The sequence below is a fragment of the Syzygium oleosum genome, unplaced genomic scaffold (assembly GCF_021117445.2).
Source record: "Syzygium oleosum isolate NSW1041296 unplaced genomic scaffold, Sole_v2.1 Sole_v2.62, whole genome shotgun sequence".
Taxonomy (NCBI): Eukaryota; Viridiplantae; Streptophyta; class Magnoliopsida; order Myrtales; family Myrtaceae; genus Syzygium; species Syzygium oleosum.
Window position 1 is genome coordinate 435,175 of NW_026607546.1, and position 7,731 is coordinate 442,905.

At 37.4% G+C, this 7,731-nt stretch overlaps 1 long non-coding RNA gene across 3 annotated transcripts; it reads right to left on the minus strand.

The window, feature by feature from the left end:
• Nucleotides 1-1,812: 1,812 nt before the first annotated feature.
• On the minus strand, nt 1,813-7,500 carry LOC130137139 (uncharacterized). 3 transcript variants are annotated; one of them, XR_008815766.1, is made up of 4 exons: nt 6,588-7,494; nt 6,221-6,378; nt 4,801-5,489; nt 1,813-2,244 (listed from the first exon to the last, which is right to left on the minus strand). It is a non-coding gene; the product is annotated as an uncharacterized LOC130137139 (long non-coding RNA). The 3 variants fall into 3 exon arrangements; XR_008815764.1 differs by lacking the exon at nt 6,221-6,378 and having other exon boundaries at nt 6,588-7,492; XR_008815765.1 differs by lacking the exons at nt 1,813-2,244; nt 4,801-5,489 and having other exon boundaries at nt 5,588-6,378; nt 6,588-7,500.
• Between the last annotated feature and the right edge of the window lie 231 nt (nt 7,501-7,731).

Here is a 7,731-nt window from a genome sequence, read left to right on the forward strand (position 1 = left end):
GCTGTCACGGCCTGCTCCTCCATTTTTGATAAGTTTGTATTTTTATTTTTCGCACATTCTTATCTTGAAAGTATATGTATTAATTGAACAATTGGATAAAGATGCGATTCAATGGTCATCATTACTTTTTGGGGGGTGAATTAGCAGAGAGGGATGAGAAGAAATTTTTTAAAGTAAACAATGCATGTAAACAAAGAGTAACCTATTTGCTTGGTTTCTAGTTTTTAACTATCGGTGGCCACAATTGCTCTGTCATGACGGGAGTGGTCATGCTAACAGGATTCATCCTCTAACAACTCCCTTTCATCGATTGGGCTTCTCCCTCTAATAATTTCGCTTTGACCTATGTCCTATTTATCTGTACTTTGCCTTCCGAACTTACTAGATATCAAGGAATAAAATAAGAAAAAAAACCTTTACTTCTTTTGATCTTTCCTAATTTGTATTTTCTTTCTTTCTTTCTTCTTATACGAATCAGTCTTGCTTACTAAAAAATAAAGGGTACTCCATGATTACACACAGATTACCACCTTAGGTGTTATTTCTTAGTAAACTACAACCAATTTTGAATTGTTCTTTGTAATGTTGAAGAATTATGTGTAACTTAAGATATGGTAGGAAATATAGATATAACCAACATATTAAAACTACTTAATCTATCTCTTTCAACTCTAAAAAGGCAATCTCTTTATTTTCTCCATAATTAAAAGAAAATTAGAAATGCCATATAATTATAAAAAGTTGGGGAAAATTCTAAATAAGGACCCAAAGTGCTCTCATTTTCTCAAATAAGGCATGAAGTGGACTTATGTTATCAAATAAGGACCAGAAGTGGCTATAACAGTTTCATAGAGGCCTCACCCCGCCGGCTCTTCGGCCGGCCAAGGGTATTTTCATCCAAAAATAATTTTAACATAAATTTTAGTTAAATTAGATTTAAAATTTAAAAAAAGTTAAAAAAAGAAAAACAGGGGGCAGGGCTGGCAGCCAACCCTCCCTGCCTGTGGTCGCCGCCCCATCGCCGGTGGGGTTGCTAGTGCCTCAGTGAGGGCCTGATGGCCCTTGCCAAAGCCGGGAGAGGGAGGCGACCCTCTCCCAGACCTGGGCGAGGGCCAGAAACCCTCGCCTAGATCGGGGCATGGTTCAGCAACCCTCGCCCACATTTGGGAGAGGGTCGCCGCCCTCTCCCGGCTCTGGCGAGGGTTGCCGACCCTCACTGAGGCGCCAGCGGCCCCGCTGGCCATCGCCGCCGCCCCACCGGCGATGGGGCGACGGCCACAGGCGGGGTTGGGCTCCCCCTTGTTTTTTTTTTTTTTTTTAACTTTAGCTTTTTTTTTCATTTTTGAGTTTGTTTTTTATGGAAAAAAACTGAAAAGGAAAAAAATCAAAAAAAAATTAAAAGACGAAAATGTCCTTTTTTTTAGATTGATATGGTTATTTCAGACTCTTATTTGAGACAAGGTTCACTCCGGGCCCTTATTGAGAAAATGAGGGCACTTCAGGTCTTTATTTGACACATGGTTCACTTCAGGGCCCTATTATCACTTTGAGTCCTTATTTGAAATTTTTCCTAAAAAGTTGTAACCTATGCACAACAAAATGTTATTACAAAACCACATCATCTCTGGTCTTTGAATAATCCAAGTAATTAAATCAATTTGTAAATCCCATCTCCAACAATAGTTCATTAATGTAGATACATCCCACATTCAAATTACCAAAAATGAATGTATAGTTGGAGTTCTACATGAATTTTCCATAGGAAGCAATCGGTATAGCATCACAGCAAGATTCTTTAAAATGAAAATGCCAATTAAAAAGCTTCTTTCCATATAATAAATTGAAAGTACGTAGATATAGATACAAATATAGATGTCAAGAAAAAAAATTCCAAATATAAAAATTTTAATACAAAGTTACTACATTTTCCTAATGCTTGAATATAGATACAGATACAAATATAGATATTTTAATAAATAAGTTACTAAATATGTATGTTGCCTTCATATTTGTCATCCTAATGCTTGAATAGGTATACAGTCCTCAGTCCTCACATATGTTTCTTTCTTCTGTCTTACCAAATGTAGCATCTTAATCCTCATTAAATAGGTCGCTCCATTGTGCTCCACTGCATTCATATTTCAACACAAAAACATGAAGGTTATGAATATGGACTTGGCAATCAAACTTTTCGTAGTATCCGTAATGATTCTTGCCTTCCTACAAGCCAGCTCCGGAGAATTTCTGAAAAAAGTTGACGTCCAAATCATCAATAAATTACCAGGAGCACCGCTGCTTACTGTTCATTGTAAATCTGGAGACAATGATCTTGGCTTTCATGAGATCCCTGCGGATTCTATGTGGAAATTTTCATTTAAACCCAGTTTTTTTGACACCACGCTATTCTTCTGTAGCTTTCAATGGCCTGGTGAATTTCACTATTTCGATGTATATGACCAGAAGAGAGATGAAAACCGATGCCACTTTTGTAATTGGACTATAGTAACAACTGGTCCGTGTTTATACAACATCTGTGAAAAATGGAACTCGTAAAATCTACGCTAAGAGTGAAACTTGTGCTTCGAAGGGTTCTAATGAAATAAAGATCGTTGTCTATGTTTTTTCACGGTGTCGATGCGTGAAGATGTCCTTTTGTGCCTTCACTTGCGTTGTAATAAAAATCGATCACATAATTTCTTTTTTTTATTTATGAAGGGGGAGAGATTTGGAGAAGAAGAAAGAAAAAGTAGTAGCAAATAAAAAAGGGAGAAAAAGAGTTGACAAAAAAGAAGAAGAAAGAGAACACAAAAAACAAATGCAAAGCAAAGCAAGCCTCTCTCCCCCAACAAGCGACCAATTTCAAAACCGACCAACTTATTGGAACTGGGAGTCACCTGGTTGATTACTACTAGTTCTAGGCTCATAACCAATCTACTGAGAAACCAATCACCCCCTAATCCAGGTCCACTACGTCCAAAATGGTCCAAGGTTTCTTAGCATAAAAGCAAAAGAATGAGTGAATGTGTTACATTAATTTAAAGTTTGTCTCAATTTAATTAGTATTTTGGCACATGCCAACGTGTGTGAAAAACTGGGTGGTTATCCATATAGTGAACTGGATTGTTCAATGGAAAACTGAAAGAAGTGGGCGTTATAAAAGACAAGCATTCGAGAAAAAACTGTTCACGAGAAGTTAGGTGGTTATCCATAGGCGGGAATGGCCGGTAATCTTCTGAAGTGGAGGAAGTGGCAATTACAAATGATATGCAAACTTAGAAAAGAAACCGTTCACTCTATCATTGAGTAATAGATTATCGGATTTACATTGAACATTTCGGTAGTGGACACCAGCTTCAAAAATCGACCGTACGAGATAGTATAGGTGACAAAGTGCTACCTAACACATACCAAGAATATGTGCAATTGATCACACTAACCGAATATTTGTCAAGCATCGAAGGAGTTATCAAGTCCTTCGTAGCTTATTCATTCTTTATAATGAGAAACACAAAATAATAGTACTTTTTCAATTAATTATAAAAGAATATGTAAAAGGAAAAAATAGTTCAAATCAAATTTGTTCATATGCACTTCTTTTCATCATGAGTGATTAGCTTGCTGCGGTATGACATGACTGATCAACATGGACTTTGGCCAATGAGATGTAGAAATAGTTTGCCATCCTCTCAAATAGATAAGTTATAGAAGTCTATTTATGCAAAAAGAAAATCACAATTCTAAATATTATTGTTTTATATTTTTGAGGATATTTTAATATCATGTGTGAAAAAGCTAAAGGTCAGTTTTCAAAAATCGAAGGTTAGATAAACATCACTAGTTAATAAAGTAACATGGTAATTAGTAAATTAGTTTCTTATCTATCTTGCAGCTAGAGGCTGAATAAACGAAGTATAATTAAGTTCAGATCTTGAAAGGCTTTTCTTTTCTTATTCCACACATAATTTTTTGGATTTATATTTATAGAATCTATTTCATAAGACTCACAGTAGTTACTTGTATATGCAGTATCCAAGCAAGGACTGCATGAGAAGAAGAAGACGACGCCAATACCAGGTCACACTTTCACTCCATTGTCAACCATGACGGAGTTCGAAGCTACCGTCTACCGCCGACGGTGGAGGAAGCGAGGACTTTCTTATGCTTCTGAAGTTGGTTCAACCCAGGCAATGTTGACCAGGTTCTCAACTTCCCATAATTTATGCTCATTTTTCTCACAAGTTCCCCTTTATCTTCCCTCTCTTTTCCATTGAAAGATCCCAAATTTGCCGTGAACACAATTACCACATGCTATTTAAGTTCCATCCCTCTCCACCTTCCTCGAATGAATTTGAAATCACGACGAAATGGTGAGCACCATCAACCTCAAAAGAGCCCTAGTGATCATTGATACAATCTATTTGTCCTTTTATGAAAGTAAAAATTCCTTTATTTTTCATTTTACAAAGTAATCTTTAGATTACGTAGGACTAGTTATTTACACAAAAAAATAGTTAGGTGTCATAATTTCAAAATTGTTTATGTGAAGAAAAAACTACGCCAATAGTGCATTGAAGTGTTTTTTTTTTTGGCCGAATTTTGCAGCGTTTTAAATAAGACCATTTTTAATAAGTTTCTAGATTTTATTTTTCGCAGATTCTTATCACGAAAGTATATGTATTAATTGAAATATTAGATAAAGATGTGGTTCAATGGTCATAATTACTTTTTGGTACGTGAATTAGCAGAGAGGGATGAGAAGAAAACCAATAGAGTAAAAAATGTATGAAAACAAAGAGTAACCTGTTTGCTTGCTTTCTGGTATTTGACTTGAAAAACCGGTGGCCACAATTGCTCCGTCGGGACGGAGTGGTCATGCCAGCGGGATTCATCCTCTAACAACTCCCATTCATCGATTGGGCTTCTCCCTCTAATAAAATTCTCTTTGACCTATGTCCCACTTATATGTACTTTGCCTTCCTAACTTACTAGATATCAAGGAATAAATTAAGAAAAAAAAACTTTGTTTGTATTCTCTTTCTTTCTTTTTCGTATACGAATTAGTCTTGCTGACTAAAAAATAAAGGATACTCCATGATTACACATAGATTACCACCTTAGGTATGATTTCTTAGTAAACTACAACCAATTTTGAATTGTTCTTTGTAATGTTGTGGAATTAAGTTTTAACTTAAGATATGGTAGGAAATATAGACATAACCGAGATATTAAAACTACTTCAACTATCTCTTTAAACTCTAAAATGGCAATCTCTTTGTTTTCTCCATAAGTAAAAAAGATTAGAAATGCCATAGAATTATAAAAAGTTGTAAGCTACGCACAACAAAATGTTATTACAAAACCATATCATCTCTGGTCTTTGAATAATCCAAGTAATTAAATCAAATTGTAAACCCCATCTCTAACAATAGTTCATTAATCTCACGCCCCTATAAATCCACGCTTCTTCCTTCTCCAACATTTGTATCATCCTACATTTAAATTACCAAAAATGAATGTATAGTTGGAGTTCTACATGAATTTTCCATAGCAAGCAATCATTATAGCATCGCAGCAAGATTCTTTAAAATGAAACTGCCAATTAAAAAGCTTCTTTCCATGTATTAATTTGAATTTACGTAGATATAGATACAAATATAGATGTCAAGAAAATAAATTACTACATTTTCCTAATGCTTGAATATAGATACATAAAGCTGGGGAGGAAGTTCTCTTGAAAGCGGTAGTCCAAGCTCTACCGCAATACGCGATTTCGATTTTCAAAATCCCAATATCCATTTGTAAAGCTATTGAGCAAAAGATTGCCTCCTTTTGGTGGAAGAACAATGACTCAAAAGCTGGAATACATTGGAAAAGCTGGAAAGTACTGAAAACGAGGAAAGATAGCGGAGGAATGGGGTTCAAAGACCTTATGACTTTCAATAGGTCAATGTTGGGTAAGCAAGCGTGGAGAATGATAGAAAAATCATCTACGCTGTGGATTCAGCTTTTTAAAGGACTCTATTTTCCTAACACAGACTTCTGGCATGCAAGGAAGGGGCACCGAGCATCATGGGGATGGCAGAGTTTACTAATTGGAAGGAATGTAATATCAGACTCAGTTCAATGGTCAGTAGGCAATGGAGAATCAATTAGAATCCGCGAAGATAAATGGTTGAAGCAGGGCATAATTACAGGACCTACTAATCGAGAGGATCCTCACCTTGTTACCGAGTTGATAGACAAACACAACTACTCATGGAAGGAAGAAACAATCCAAAACATGTTTGAAGATAGAATCGCTAATGAAATACTGGCGATCCCCATCCCATCCACCGGAGAGGAAGACAGAATAGTATGGACAGCAGCAAAGTCTGGAACCTATTCAGTCAAAAGTGGGTATAATCTGCTCAGGAAAGGGGACAAGGACTTAACTCATAAACAAGCATCGTCCTCTTACCAAAAGCCTAGAACTTTGTGGTGCAAAGTGTGGAATTTGCAGACCCTACCCAAAATCAGAATTTTCATGGGGAATCTATGCCAAAATGCACTCCCTACGAAGGAAAATTTATTCAAACGAAGAGATTTACCTGACCCGATGTGCTCTTTGTGCAGAACGAGCCCAGAAACAGCAGAACACTTGTTCCTACTCTGTCCCTGGACAACTGAAGTATGGTCAGACCAAAATCTACGCATACGGATACAGAGAGAAGGTCTCACCAGTATAGATCGATGGCTTCTAAACTACAAGAGTGACTTGCCCGATACACCTAACCTTGAGGTAATGGCTGAAGTGCTCTGGTTCATTTGGAAAGAGAGGAACGCAGCCATTTTCCGAGCTAAAATGCCAGATCCACGGGGAGTTGTGTCCGAAACACTTGTAAAGCATGAAAATTTTTAAATCTTGGTGCTCGAATCAGAAGGTTAACTCAGCAGAAGATCAAAACTCAACCTTCAAATGGATTCCGCCGGCTTTGGGTTTGCTTAAAATCAACGTTGATGGTGCTTTCGTTGCCGGGACTTCTATTGGAGCGATCCCCGGAGTGTGCAGAGACGCCTCCGGAGTGTTGATGGGTGGGTTCACCCGAGAGGTGAAGGCGCAATCAGCACTGCATGCTGAAACCCTAGCAGTAATTGAGGTTCGAAGTTCGCCTCCGAGTGGGGAGAAGGAAAAGGGCACACGTGTGTTAACTGTGGAGTCTGACTGTCTCACTTTAGTTCAGACACTTCTGGGAGCAGATCAAGAACCGTGGGAAGTCACTGTACTTATCAAGAAAGGCCAGGCCGCACTCTCTTCTTTGCCAAATTTAAGTTTAACTCACTGTTTCAGAGGGCAAAATAAAGCTGCGGATTGGGTCGCCAAAGCCCAACTCCGTCAGTCCCTCCCTCTAAACTGGACCTCTAGCCCTCCCCAACTTTTGTTGGATGTTCTTTGTTCAGAAGCCCCGTTGGATTGTTATCCTACTTTAGCTATTTGAAATGAAATGAGGTTTATTCGATCAAAAAAAAAAAAGAATATAGATACAGATACGGATACAAATATAATAGTATGATAATAAAATTTGTATAGATACATTATCCTAATAAATAAGTTGCTACATTTTACTAAAATTTGTATGTGGCCCTCATATTTGTCATCCCAGTGCTTGAATAGGTATCCAATTCTCAGTCCTCACGGGTTTCTTTCTTCAGTCTTTACCAATGAAGCATCTTAATCCTCATTAAATGTGCTCC